Source organism: Podarcis melisellensis, assembly GCF_964234715.1.
Source record: "Podarcis melisellensis genome assembly, chromosome: 11".
NCBI classification, from domain to species: Eukaryota; Metazoa; Chordata; class Lepidosauria; order Squamata; family Lacertidae; genus Podarcis; species Podarcis melisellensis.
The window spans coordinates 17,262,767-17,277,946 of NC_138543.1; the positions used below are offsets into that span (position 1 = coordinate 17,262,767).

Sequence of the window (15,180 nt, forward strand, 5' to 3'; positions counted from 1 at the left end):
CATCAACCGTGTGAAGGGGTCTCATAGGATCATAAGGCAGCATAGCTGTGCAGTTGGACCTGCCTCCAAGTTCTTTCTGTCCTCTCATCCAAATATGTCATTGGTGCATTAAATATGGACCTCCAAATGAACATGCTGGGAGAATCATCCAACAGTGGTTCCCAATTCAAGAGAAATCTGCATGCTTAGGCTTGCAGACATCTCTGTTCTCTCTACATGTAGGGTTGCCACCTTTGGTCAGGCAAAATAAGGGACAGGTCAGGCAAAATACAGAACAGGTGGGGGGGGGTCAATTGGATGTGTGTGTTAAAATTTACTTTACCTGGGGCAGAAATGACTTCATAGCAATGCATTGCAATGGCAAACATGGCTTCCAGTGCTTTAGTCAATGGGAAACAAAAAAAACCCAAAAGCCCTATGGGGGGGAAGCGCACTCTGAGAGTGTACTTAAAAACATTGCCAGGTTGGAAATGAAACTATTATGCCCCTACATAAACCTCATTTTCCAAAATATATATCATAAATACAACCAGAGAGCAAGAATTTGAGCTGACTCACCACCGCCTTTGCATAAGAGGAATAATAATAATAATAATAATAATAATAATAATAATAATAATAATAATATTTTACTTATATCCCGTTCTCCCCAGCTGAAGCCAGGCTCAGAGCGGCTAGCAACAGTAAAAGTAACACAGCATTCCAAAATCAATTCATTCTAAAATCAATTCAGAATGAAATTAATGGCAACCATTGGGCTAGAGTTCTATGAGGATTACCAAAGGAGGGGGTCAGACTGTGTCTTGGCCAAAGGCCTGGTGGAACAGCTCTGTCTTGCAGGCCCTACGGAAAGATGTCAAGTCCCGCAGGGCCCTAGTCTCTTGTGACAGAGCATTCCACCAGTTCGGGGCCACAGCCAAAAAAGCCCTGGCTCTGGTTGAGGCCAGCCTAACCTTCCTGTGGCCTAGGACCTCCAAGATGTTTTTGTTTGAAGACCGTAAAGTCCTCCGTGGGACATGCCAGGAGAGGCGGTCCCATAGGTACCAGGGTCCTAGGGCTTTAAAGGTTAAAACCAGCACCTTAAACCTGATCCTATACTCCACTGGGAGCCAGAGCAGCTGATATGAATGTGATCCCGCGGCGAGGACCCCGTAAGGAGTCTCGCCGCAGCATTCTGCACCCGCTGGAGTTTCTGGGTCAGTCTCAAGGGCATCCCCACGTAGAGTGAGTTATGGGGGGCACGTGCCCTGGCATTTTAGCTGCTATGGTGCACTCAGTGATTTCTTTTTCTCCGATCTTGCTCTTTAGCCAGCTGCCCTTCCTCCTCAATGCCTGTGCAAACTCTCCACCAGACCAGATGGACTAGGACTGTCCAAGTGCAATGTGCTCTTGCCCACACCCGCCTCTGCCCATGCAAAAATGCTCTCCCCCCCACCCTCCACTGGATAGACCAGGCTCCTTCACTCTCCATGACCCAACCTCTTCCTGCACAAACTCCCACTCAGACTCTCGCTCTCCTCCTCAACCAGAGCCAACTTCTGCCCATGAATTTTTGAGGAAGAGCGTGAATACATGAAAGAGGTGTCCCATTTGAAGTCCAACAGGACAGGGGACACCTTTCTCCCCCCCCCCCCAAAAAAGGGATGATCAGGTTTTTCCAGGAATTGGTGGAACTCTATCTACATGTGAACATCAGCACTATGGCAGAGGAGCTGTGCAAATTTGGGGAGGGAGCCAGGAGCATATCCTCACTGTCCTAGGAAGGCGTTATGACACTTGGATATACAGTGGTACCTCGGGTTACAGATGCTTCAGGTTACAGACTCCGCTAACCCAGAAGTAGTACCTCGGGTTAAGAACTTTGCTTCAGGATGAGAACAGAAATTGTGCGGTGGCGGTGCAGCACCAGCGGGAGGCCCAATTAGCTAAAGTGTTACCTCAGGTTAACAACAGTTTCAGGTTAAGAACGGACCTCCAGAACGAATTAAGTTCTTAACCCAAGGTACCACTGTATGTGCTTAGTATTGATGATATCCGAACAGAAGCAAGAAATGCATGTGCTAAATCTGGGTGTAGCACTGATTGCGGGATTTGAACCACATGTGTGTGCCATATGGAGAATCAAAGTTCTGGCATGGTTAATCATTTGTATGAGTCGGAGGGAATACTGCACCTGAGACGGACCCTCCTCCATGAGAAGATGATTAGTACTGTACCATCAAAACTGAGAGTAGAGACCTGATTATTTAGCCAGTATTGACTCACAGATTGTGACAGACAATCCCACTTCTAAACAGATGGATCCTTGGATCAGAGTCATTATATCTGGCTTCCACCACGTCTCCTTTACAGAGTTAAATTATATCATCACCGTATGCTCTAATAGTACAGTCAGTGGCCCTGTGCCAATCGATTTGGATGATTCTGCATATCTAGCTAAATCGCAACGTATACAGAAGTACATTTCCTTCAGCACTGACCTCTCCAACGATTAGTAAAATCACCCCCCACCAATCACCTCTTCCCACCCCAACAATCGTTTTTGGTGACAAGGGAATCTGAGACACACCCATATTATCCTCAATTTGTTCATTTCCTAGTATTCACGTATTTTTTAAAAAATACAGTTTTGAACTCCTACTTTGGAAAAAAACAACAGTATGGGGCTTCAACGGCTGCAAAACTGTATTCGACTTCCTCCTTTAAATCATGTGTTATTTCATAAAACTACATGCTTTGGTGCATCTGAGTGCTTATTTTTGAAATTTATGCTAACAATTGTCACATAATATATTTGAAGAGCATATGGAGCATTTGCATAAATGCTCTCTTACACAAGCTTAGGCTTAGGAATGGAGCTACGTTTCAACTTCCACTTGGTAAAACAGCACAACAGCATCATCATAAATGTTAATTAAAAATTGATGCTGAAATAACTCACAGTCAGTACTGGATGGAGGATCCAAAAAATCATACAACTCGGCCCTATACCCACAGAGTCTTTGAATTTGTGGCTCTTTCTATTTATTACTAAAAAGTTAACCCTTCTGTTAAACAGTGCCCATGGTGACTAACAACAGTAAAGTCAAATTCTGAACTAAATACAGATAATCAAAACAACATAAAACCCCCAGAAGATAATGCACAGCCTGTGCTTTTTTCTGGGGAGACACGGGTGGCGCTGTGGTTTAAACCACTGTGCCGCTTGGACTTGCAGATCGGAAGGTCGCTGGTTCAAGGCCCCGGGATGGGGTAAACTCCTCTTGTTCAGTCCCAGCTTCTGCCAACCTAGCAGTTCAAAAGCACGCAGTGCAAGTAGATAAACAGGTACCACTCCGGCGGGAAGGTAAATGGTGTTTCCGTGCGCTGCTCTTGCTTCGCCAGAAGCGGCTTAGTCATGCTGGCCACATGACCCGGAAAAACTGTCTGTGGAAGCGGACAAACGCTGGCTCCCTTGGTCTGTAAAGAGAGATTAGCGCTGCAACCGCATTCGCAACTGGACTTAATTGTCAGGGGTCCCTTTACCTTTAGTGCTTTTTTCTGGGGGGACGCATACCCCTAAATATTTTGTGAATCTTTGTACTTTTGTCCATTTACTGGATTTATTTTCCCCGATTTGAACTATAAAATGGTTCTTTTCTTTTGTCAAAATGAGAGTACCTCTAAACATTTTTTTAGGGAAAAAAGGCACTGCATACAGCAATAAACAAACGCAATAGCCAGCTGGTCAACTCACTGTATTCACAGAAAAAAATCACCCACCTACCAAGTCAGCTTGACAGATCTTTCTTGAAAAACTAATATTTGCCTTTCAAGGGAAGGTCATTAGAGTGGAGTCAAGATGGACCTTCCTAGGCAAGGCATTTCTGAGCCTGAGCGGGAGAAGCCACTAGCACCCCAATTCTAACTGTAATTGATTTTTATGTAATAGGTGTATTTCAATTATGCATTGCACCCCCATTCTGGGATCCACTGTAATGGCAGGCGGGTTTAAAAATATTCTTAATAAATGCTAACTAAAGCACTCCCTTCCCTGCATCCTATAAAGATTTTCCTCTCCTGCAAGAGTCCAACAGCTATCATTATACACTTCTGAGGTGTAACATTTAGTTTGGCTCCTAGTTTATGAAAACTTGTCACATATGAAGTCCTAAACTATAGGAAATATTTGGGCTCACATGTGACACCGTGCAGATAAATGCACAGTGCTTTTCCTGTTGGTTTCAAGTATGGTTGTGATTATTTCTTCATTTTACTGTTTTATCTTTTGTAAACCTCTTTGAGAGGGTTTTTTTTTTACCATCAAGTGGTGCATAAATTTGTCAAAAAACCAAAATAAATAATATGTTAATTTTATATCTGCATACACCCCCAATTTCAGATTCTTCCCTTCCCAAGTAGATTCAGACTAGCATATTCCTACAGCATGAGATCTGTGGGAAATGATAATATTTAAAGGCATAGCACACATCAGCTCTAAGGCTATCATGTTTTAAGCACAACACAAGATAAGGCCATCATAAAAACAGGTTGGCCTCATCTCTGGGCATAGTTCTCTATGGATCATGTTGAGAAGTGACTAAAACACCAGCTATCAAAAAAAATCTTTCACAGAGCAGAATAAATTGCTAAAACATGCACACGACCTCCCAGCTCAGCAAGCTTAACCTTTTAATCCACCTTTTAATAGCACATCATACCTACAGCCTATTAATTGAAATATTTGACAGTTTTGGGACAATAATACGGCAAGATTATTCATCTTCCATGAACTTGTTCTCTTCTTCTGACAAATGTAAAATTCCTGTATCGTAATTTGCATCTTAAAAGATCTCCACACCCTTCTTGAGCTAACTTAGTATAATGTCCCTGAGAATTGGATTTCTTCAAATCCTGAATCTCAAAATTGTCTGAGGAGATAAGAGGCAGGAGGAGAAGACTGGCTGGAATTTAGCCTGTTAAGTTATCTTGAAGTAATGTGCTTGGGACCAGAGTCTCCTTCAAGCTCAAATGGCTGTGTTGCTAATTTACCACTTACTTCAGCCGCTCCAGTCTCTCCAGTCTGTGTTCTTGTTCCGTGCTGCATTCCTCTTCTTCAGAGACTTCAGATTGTCCTCCTAGCTAAGACCTGTTTCGGAGGGGTTTTTGAGCCTGCCTCCTCTCTTAGTCAATGCTGTGCTCTGTGGATTATTTCCCTCAACTAGATCTAGCTTTCCCTCCCTTAGTGGCTCTGAGTCAACAGCGGCTTATCCCAGTCTCAGTTCCTGGTAATGCCACCCGGCTATTCCTGGCCTGGCCTTCACACATGCAAATGGCATATATATATATATATATATATATATATATATATATATATATATATATGCTTTCGTAGATTTTCACGGGTACAGGAATGCAGGTTTTGGTGTCCTCGGGTGTTTTCCCGTGTAAAAGTTGGGGTGTCTAGGCGACGTTTCGACGAGGTCTCACTCGTCATCTTCAGGCTGGTGCTTTCGGCTTCTTGTTACTGGAACAGAGCAGGATCTCAGTGTTTGAGTTCCTATAAATACTGTTGAGGGGGTGTGGTGTATAGCCTCCAATGTTCTGGGCAGAGAGGAAGTTCCCAGGCTAGTGTGGGAACTAGTGTGGGTAGCCAAGACTCTCATCTCCAGAACCAAACGCCTGGCTGACAAAGACCACTTGACAACTGAGTTACAGAATCTCTCAAATGTGTTAATTGCCAATGGATACCAGCAAAACAGGGTTACGAAGCTAATCCAAAAAGAAACACCCCCCAAAAACCAAGACACAGAAGAAAACAATGGCATGGCCCTCCTTCCTTATATCAAGGGCACTACAGATAAAATTAGCAAAATCCTCCATAAACACAATATCAAAACAGCCTTTTGCACCAACCAAAAAATAGCCAATATCCTCAGAAACCCCAAGGATAAAATCCAGTTGGAAAACCAAGGGGTCTATGAAATACCCTGCAAAGTCTGCCCAGCCACGTACATTGGACAAACAAACAGACGAATAAATGCACGTATCGCAGAACACAAGAATGCCGTCAAAAAAGAAGAAAAAACTTCCTCTCTTTTCCAACACATGAAAGAAACAGGACACGAAATTAATTTTGCAGATTCCAAATTGCTCTTTAACATGGAACATCACCACAAGAGAATAATCATGGAAGCCATCGAGATAGAGAAACACCCTCACAACATGAACAAGCGTGACGACACATCCCGCTTGCCAGACATCTGGAAATTAGCCCTCCCCACAAAAACTGACACCAGATCCAGAGGCACACAGAACGCCATCACCAATCAACCACACCAGACCCAAACCCAGACCCTCTCCACAGATAAATTACAGACACCATCCAGTAGCCAAACCATGGTGGCACCTCCGGATGCTGCACCCCCCTGCAATCCCTACACAGATCTGGCTGACACAGGCCACAAAACCACAGCTCGACCCTATACACGAAGCCAAGCCAGAGCACAACTAAGTGCAGTACAGCCATCTTCTCAGAAAAACTCTTCACAAAGTTCAAGAGGTCAAGACACAAAGACTTTAGCAACTAATCCACACCCAATGACCCACCTAAGTGGTACTCAGGATATCACTCAAGAAATCACTCAAGATATCCCTCAAGTAATTAAGGAACAAAAGAAGAAAAGGCACACTAGCCTGGGAACTTCCTCTCTGCCCAGAACATTGGAGGCTATACACCACACCCCCTCAACAGTATTTATAGGAACTCAAACACTGAGATCCTGCTCTGTTCCAGTAACAAGAAGCCGAAAGCACCAGCCTGAAGATGACGAGTGAGACCTCGTCGAAACGTCGCCTAGACACCCCAACTTTTACACGGGAAGACACCCGAGGACACCAAAACCTGCATATATATATATATATATATATATATATATATATATATGGAAAGAGTGAGGATAGCGACCACTTGAAAAGCTCTTGTTTTCCACTGGAATCCCTCTTGCTTTGATGACTTCTGATTGCTCAACTCTCATTAATTCAAGTATATATTGTGGATACCAACAAAGATTCCACTGCGCTGAGTTTATGCTGTGCTTGAACTGGAGGGTTCCGTAATGCACATTTGCTTACATTCGGTCTAATCCTTCAACGTGATGCTGCCTACTCAAGCACTTTTGTGTGTGTTTTACAGCCTTGAGCCCTAATCGTAAAGAGATGTTAAGGCATATAAATCCCACTCATTCCACTGGAATGAGAGTTGTTCTTTCTAAACTTCTTGCTGTTCTTTTGTGTAGTGCAAATTGGAATAAGGGCATCAGTAGCACCTATGCCTGGCACTTGTACCCTAAACCTGCTTATGAACATATGCCAAAATGAATGCAATTCATTTAAGGTTACCTTAGTCATCCGAGTGACAGCACTGTGCAGTTATTTTAATTTTGACCTGTTTCTAAAGGTTAAAAAAATGGGAATGGCAACATTTCTATAAATTCCATTAGCACTTTCATCATGCTGACAAATTAATCTTAGATATCCAGAGCCACTCCAAAAGTAATTCTCACTGGGGTCTCACTTTCATGTTACACTAGGTTTTTGAGTATGACTCTACCTTCGAAAAAAATGTGCCACTATTTGTGAAGACACGCTCCATTTTGTATGGAAAGATTAATACTCTGAAATAGTATGTGACCTGCATCAAAGCTCAAAAAAAGCGATCTGATGTACATGTGGGACTCCCAACAAAGCTTCTCCGCTTATGGCAATATTGGGTTCATCTATCCTTAAGCATCAATTCATCCCATTACAAGCTCCACCTGCTGAAACTTCCTTGTCTACACAAAGATGGAGGCGTCTAGTTTTTGTTTTCAACTGGCTGCCCTTCAAAAAACTGCACAGGCCCCACTGTGATAACAGAGCAGCCAGTTATTGGCTTCCAAGGCCAGCAACACACTTGATCTATATGCTCCACTACAATGTCAGGGACTCATCTATACAGCTGCAAATAAAACGTTTTAAATGTGTTGTACAGTGCAATATACAAATGTGACACTGGATGGTGATAGCGAGCTACGCCAAATTTAATGTATTTTTCAAAACTTTTTTTTTAAAAAAAAGCATTTTCACAGCATTTTTTAAAATATGTGTGTAGATTCCACCAAGGAAAGACCAGCTAATGGTTACAAAAGAAATGGGGGAGTCCTAGAGGTTGAGCACATGGCTGAAAAAAGTAACCATAGCATTAAAAGGTAAAGGTAAAGGGACCCCTGACCATTAGGTCCAGTCGTGACCGATTCTGGGGTTGCGGCGCTCATCTCACTTTATTGGCCGAGGGAGCCAGCCTACAGCTTCCAGGTCATGTGGCCAGCATGACTAAGCCGCTTCTGGCGAACCAAAGCAGCGCATGGAAATGCCGTTTACCTTCCTGCCGGAGCGGTACCTATTTACACTGATAATACACCCTAAGACTCAAATCCTATACACCAGGGGTCAGCAAACTTTTTCAGCAGGGGGCCGGTCCACTGTTCCTCAGACCTTGTGGGGGGGCAGACTATATTTTTTTGGGGGGAATCAACAAATCCCTATGCCCCACAAATAACCCAGAGATGCATTTTAAATAAAAGCACACATTCTACTCATGTAAAAACACGCTGATTCCCAGGCCGTCTGGGGGCCGGATTTAGAAGGCAATTGGCCGGATCCGGCCCCCAGGCCTTAGTTTGCCTACTCATGCTATACACACTGTCAAGAGATTGCAGTACAAATCACACGCAGTAGAGAGGTGTGACATGAGAGGTGCAGACTCAAGAAGAGGAAGTCAGCAGAATAAAAGGGAAGCTGCTGGCACAGGTTGTGCACAAAGGGTCTGGGAGTCTGGAGCTGTGGAAGATAGAAGATAGGGAGAGGCAATGAAAACAGCTGTAGCATAAAGATGGTGGCTTGAAGCGGACAAAAGGCAGAGAACAGGATCTGGGGCTTGCAAGCCTGGTGGTGAACTATGCAAGGTGCAGGAGAGGGAAAACTATGTTCAAGACAAAGCAATACAAACACAAGATCCAGTGATGAAAAGAGTACACAAACTTTCCGAGTAAGAGACTCACCAGTGAATGGAGATGCACTCTAGGTCTCTGAAAATCTTAGGGACCTTGGGTGGAGACAGGGAACTTTTCATGCACATAATTATTAGGAATTAAGTCCTGTTGAATTCCTTCTGAATATGCATGTACAGAATTGCGATGTAAAATTCTCAAAATATTTTAACCCTAAATGTTAAGAGTGTGGTTGTCTTTTTTAAAAAGAACAAAACAGAACTGTGTTTTGGTCCATGAATTTTAAATGTCCATGTAATTCAATTGAGTTCCATTTATAAAGCAGTAGAACCCTTATTGTTCCGCAGATGCCAGCAGCCCAGCATGCATACAAAAACAACAGATTTACATGTGTGCTTTGGGGGATACAACTGGTAAACTTACAATTCTTTTTTTCATTGTTTGAAATTAAAAACTGCCAAGTGCAATATAAAAATTGTCATCATGCTCTTCACACTACGCTCAAAGGAATATTCAAAACAACTTGTTACTATTGTCATCAAAACAAGAAAACAGTATGTTGTGTACACCACAAGAATATCTGTAGCAAACCCATGATGGGCTAAATACAAAGTGATTGGCTTTTGGGTAATTGTAGCCATATGTTGTTGGACGTGTAACTGGTGTTATGGTGAAATCACAATGCACTACTTTTGAGAGGTGAGCAACTTGATAAATGACCAGCAAACATTTTATTGTTTGTGCTTCTCTGTTACATTAGGTTTTTTTGTAATTCTAAATCAGAAGTATATGTTATGAATAGACTGTTGTGAACCATCCTGAGATCTTCGAATGAAAAGCGATATACACATTTAATTTAATAATAATGCATAGGTTTACACCCAACTAAGTTGGATTTGGAGTTGGCCTATTGAAATCAATGGGCATGCATTACTCAAGTGCACTATTTATAATGGGCCTCCTGAGTAGGACTCATTTTACATTTTCCCCATGATGTACAGCTGTCAGTAAATGAGCTGCTCGTGTTAATTTATTCAACAATTTGAGTCTGTTCTTAGCTTCCTGTCCCCTATGTACAGTGGTACCTCTAGTGGCAGACTTAATCCGTTTCGTGGGTGTCTTTGCACCCTGAAAAGTCCGCAACTGGAGCACTATCGAGCACTTCTGTCCGTGCGTGGAGAGGGAAGATCGCTTCTGCGCATGCAGCGAACCCGGAAGTAAATACTTCCAAGTTTGCTGCGTTCGTAATTTGAAAGTCCATAAGAAGAGCGGAACGCCACACGAGGTATGACTGTACTGTGGAGAAACCAGTTCTATGTTAATATTCTTCACACTCTGACAAAGGGATTGTCAATATTGCCAAATATTAACAACCATAATACCAAAAAGGTGTAACAGTGCATTTGTCTGCAAGGTATGAAGGTAGGAATCTGCAAGATATGAAGATAGGAATCATTTCTTTATCCAAAAATTACTGCTTTTTCTATGCATGTGTGGCATGCATCTCAGACACATGCATCTAACCCAACATGGAGCCGAATGCACTTGAGATCCCGCTACATGGAGAAGTAGCTTTAAGAACAAAGATATGTAGAATAGACACAACTTGGCCCTTTGTCCATGATTAGAGGCACCACTTTCGGGCCGACTTCGCTGTAAGCATCTGCTCTGGCCCCCTTTTCAACCTTTGGAGTGGGCTGGAGTGAAGTCTGCTCAGTCAAGGTCCACTTCTCTGGCCCTGCCCCCCGGCTGGAGCGGATTGGACAATTTGAAATTAGGTTTGGCAGGAACCCAGAGGATATCATGGCGAACAAGGAGGTGGGGGCACAGCAATGACTAGCAGAGCGGCGCGGCTTCGGGAGGGTGGACGGCTGTGTGCCGGGCCGCAAACCTTGCCCACCACTGGACCCGGTGAGGGGGCATTGTGGAAGCATGGTACAGTGGTACCTCGGGTTACATATGCTTCAGGTTACAGACTCCGCTAACCCAGAAATAGTGCTTCAGGTTAAGAACTTTGCTTCAGGATGAGAACAGAAATCGTGTGGCGGCAGTGTGGCAGCAGCAGGAGGCCCCATTAGCTAAAGTGGTGCTTCAGGTTAAGAACAGTTTCAGGTTAAGTAGGGACCTCCAGAACGAATTAAGTACTTAACCCGAGGTACCACTGCAATACATTTTACAAACACCATGCTTGCATGCATGTCCACCAGAAAATAGTACCTAAATATGTTCCTCCTGTATTCAGGGGTGTATGTTAAACCACAGAGCCTAGGGCTTGCCAATCAGAAGGTCGGTGGTTTGAATCCCTGTGACGGGGTGAGCTCCCGTTGCTCGGTCCCTGCTCCTGCCAACCTAGCAGTTTGAAAGCACGTCAAAGTGCAAGTAGATAAATAGGTACCACTCCAGCGGGAAGGTAAACAGCGTTTCCGTGCGCTGCTCTGGTTCGCCTGAAGGGGCTTAGTCATGCTGGCCACATGACCCGGAAGCTGTACATCGGCTCCCTCAGCCAATAAAGCGAGATGAGCGCCGCAACCCCAGAGTTGGTCACGACTGGGCCAGGGGCCAGGGGTCCCTTTACCTTTTATGTTCCTCCTGTATTCGGGGTGTATGTCGTGCTTAGGGAGGGGCAGTACCTCTGGTAAAACAGTATCTCTGGCATGCAGATTGAAGACCAGTTCTGCAAGGAACTAGGCCAGGCTGTCAGAAGGGTTCCAGCCTGAAAACATCTATTACTGCTGAAAGAGTCCAGTGCCAGAGTTGGGGACGATCATCACACATGGGGCAACTACAGGGGCCACTTTGGTACCGGGAAAAGACGTCACGCAAGTAGTTTTCAACAGATTACAGTCCCTTGCTGACAGTGCTTATCCCAAGTCACAATGTGGTGAACATGTCTGCAAAAATGTCTGTAAACATGATGTGAAGGCTGGCAAAATTAACCCTGCCCTGTGGGAATCCCTTGCAGATGACCGCAGTGCCTGGAGGCAGAACTGTCAGGTCGTGTATCCACAGTAGGGACCAGAGGATAAAGAACCACTGTGAGGAGTGCAGAGAGAAGATACTCCATAGTGCACCTGTAGCAATGAAACAGGACGCCAACATTTGCCCCAGCTGCAATCAAACATGTCTCTCCTCTATTGGTCTCTACAGCCACAGCAGGTGCTGTACCTCTCCAATGGTTTGACTTTATCACCAATGGCACACTCTTCCATTGTCTCTCAAGGCAGACGCATGCCAATGGATTCAGGCTGTACTGTGTGGAAGAATTCAAAACATCTGAATTGGCCTAAGTCCCTTTCCTTTCCATGGAAGAGTTATGCACATACTTTTCTTTCAGTGGAATCAATGGGACTTAAAACTGATTAACTCCGCCTGGATTATACCCTTGGATTTTTACTCCTAATATGGCTGAAACCCAAGAATTTCAGCACAATTATCTTGCATAAGATATAGTTGGATAAAAGCTAGAAAACCTGGCTCTTTCTAAAACGTTATTAAAGCAATTAATCAACAATTCCAAGCCAAAGTTAACATCAAAGAGCTAGATTCCGAACAACCCTAACACAGAACTCAACACACATAGAAATTAAGATAATGATTCCAAAGCAGCTTCATTTTGTCTTCATGACTGTCACCTGATGGGCATTAATTTCATTCTGGGAATAATTGGTCATGGGAGATAAACTAAATCACAGCCATGGATGAGTGGATGGCTGCCTTTCCCCTTCCCCTTCCTGGTGAAAGAGTGTAACAGCTTTCTCCAAGAACAGAGAATGAATATCGCACACCCACACCCAAAGGATATCAGTTTATTCAACCTTAGGGTGTATCTAAGCAAGCCATTTTTCATGCAATCTGCTGCTGGTATTTGTACAAGGAGCGGGCGCAGTTTGCAACACAACTCCAGCTTCTTTTCCCCCAAGCAAGGGTCTGCATCTCATTAAAAAGATGTAAGCTTTCACACTATTGGTTTTTAAGATAATTTTTTATTCCTCCTGGCTTTTGGTTTGTCCCTCTTCTTTTGACCACTGGAATCTTATTTTCTTATTATACACATATAGGATTTATGCAATTTTACCCATGTACCTATTCACCTTGTTACTTTGTTTTGTTTGACTACCACTAACTCAGTTAATATAGTGTTTAACTATTTCTTATGAAAGACAGATTAGCACATTACATTAGCAGCTTACAGCTTTTTCTTTTGTCAAGCAAATTGCTTATTCATGATAGCAGTGTGATGTGTAAGCCAGGAACCTTTAGAATTCCATTGCAGTCACTTTCCTGATTATGGAAACTTGCAAGTGCCTTTGTTATCCAGAAGTTGTTGCTGCAAGGGGACTGCATGTTTTGATATCACATATTTACACTTCAAACACAGCTAGGTCACTTAGGATGTAAATCCTACACACAGTGGAGGGTGTGTGTGTATAAAATAAGGGCCCCAAAAGTAATATATTAGCTTTCAATGATGGCCTTGAGAACAGATTCTTCTACCCATGCAGAAAAGCTAACTGAAAGGGCTCTTATGCAAAATCTGTGGTGTGGTTATCAACACTTTGCATGTTAAATAATGGGTGGCTAGTTCACACTAAAAAAAAGCAGAGACATCACCTTGCTGACAAAGGTCCATATAGTTAAAGCTGTGATTTTCCCAGTAGTGATGTATGGAAGTGAGAACTGGACCATAAAGAAGGCTTATCGCTGAAGAATTGATGCTTTTGAATTATGGTGTTGGAGGAGACTCTTGAGAGTTCCATGGACTGCAAGAAGATCAAACCTATCCATTCTTAAGGAAATCAGCCCTGAGTGCTCACTGGAAGGACAGATCCTGAAGCTGAGGCTCCAATACTTTGGCCACCTCATGAGAAGAGAAGACTCCCTGGAAAAGACCCTGATGTTGGGAAAGATTGAGGGCACAAGGAGAAGGGGACAACAGAGGATGAGATGCTTGGACAGTGTTCTCGAAGCTACCAGCATGAGTTTGACCAAACTGCGGAGGGCAGTGGAAGACAGGAGTGCCTGGCGTGCTCTGGTCCATGGGGTCACGAAGAGTCGGACACAACTAAATGGCTAAACAACAACAGTTCACACTCACCTGAAGAATGAAAAAAGGCTATAAAGCCCAACTGGAATGAGAGTTAGAAGGGGGAGAATTTGAATTCAGCTTAAGAGTGCTTAGCTGATTCCTAACCACTCCACCTCCATACACAGTCGTACCTTGATTGTTGAACTCCTTGCGATTCAAACGTTTTGGCACCCGAATGCCATAAACCCTGAAGTTAGTGTTCTGGTTTGCAAACGTTCTTTGGAACCCAAACAGCCAACATGCCTTCAGCTTCTGATTGAGTGCAGGAGGCTCCTGCAGCCAATCAGAAGCCGTGACTTGGCTTTATAATGTTTTTGAAGTCAAACGGACCTCCGGAATGGATTCCGTTCAAGAACCAAGGTACAACTGTATCTGGAAATAAGACTCCTACCAATAAAACTTAACACCACAAGCTGCCAAGGAATTTCTGATTGTATCTACCTTTCTTTTAAATCAGAACCAGTGAAGGCAGTGAAGGTACTGTGTGAATGTCTGGAAGCGGTTGGAGGATGGATGGCGGCTAACAGATTGAGGTTGAATTCTGACAAGACAGAAGAACTTTTTTTGGGGGGAGTAGGGTACGGGCTGGTGTGGAGGACTCCCTGGTCCTGAACGGGGTAATTGTGCCCCTGAAGGACCAGGTGTGCAGCCTGGGAGTCATTTTGGACTCGCAGCTGTCCATGGAGGTGCAGGTTAATTCTGTGTCCAGGGCAGCTGTCTACCAGCTCCATCTGGTACTTAGGCTGAGATGTTAACTGCCCGCAGACTGTCTCGCTAGAGTGGTGCAAGCTCTAGTTATCTCCTGCTTGGACTACTGCAATGCACTCTATGTGGGGCTACCTTTGAAGGTTACCTGGAAAGTACAACTAATCCAGAATGCAGCAGCGAGACTGGTGACTGGGAGTGGCCGCCGAGACCATATAACACTGGTCCTGAAAGACCTAAATTGGCTCCCAGTACATTTCGAAGCACAATTCAAAGTGTTGGTGCTGACCTTTAAATCCCTAAACGGCATTGGCCCAGTATACCTGAAGGAGCGTCTCCACCCCCACCGTTCAGCCCAGA

At 43.9% G+C, this 15,180-nt stretch overlaps 1 protein-coding gene and 1 long non-coding RNA gene across 6 annotated transcripts in view; one reads left to right on the plus strand and one right to left on the minus strand.

Annotated features, from left to right (window-relative positions):
- Positions 1-15,180, minus strand: part of SNCAIP (synuclein alpha interacting protein) — a 118,526-nt gene that overhangs the window by 97,373 nt on the left and 5,973 nt on the right. The window contains exon 1 of one of the 5 annotated variants that reach the window (XM_081930466.1): positions 14,247-14,266. The exons of the other annotated variants lie outside the window; for them this stretch is intronic. The gene's annotated coding sequence lies outside the window, so the exon portion shown is untranslated. Of the gene's footprint in view, positions 1-14,246; positions 14,267-15,180 lie in introns of those variants that run through there. 5 annotated transcript variants of the gene reach the window in all.
- LOC309380740 overlaps positions 1-15,180 on the plus strand; it is a 134,022-nt gene that overhangs the window by 10,967 nt on the left and 107,875 nt on the right. The window lies entirely within an intron of this gene.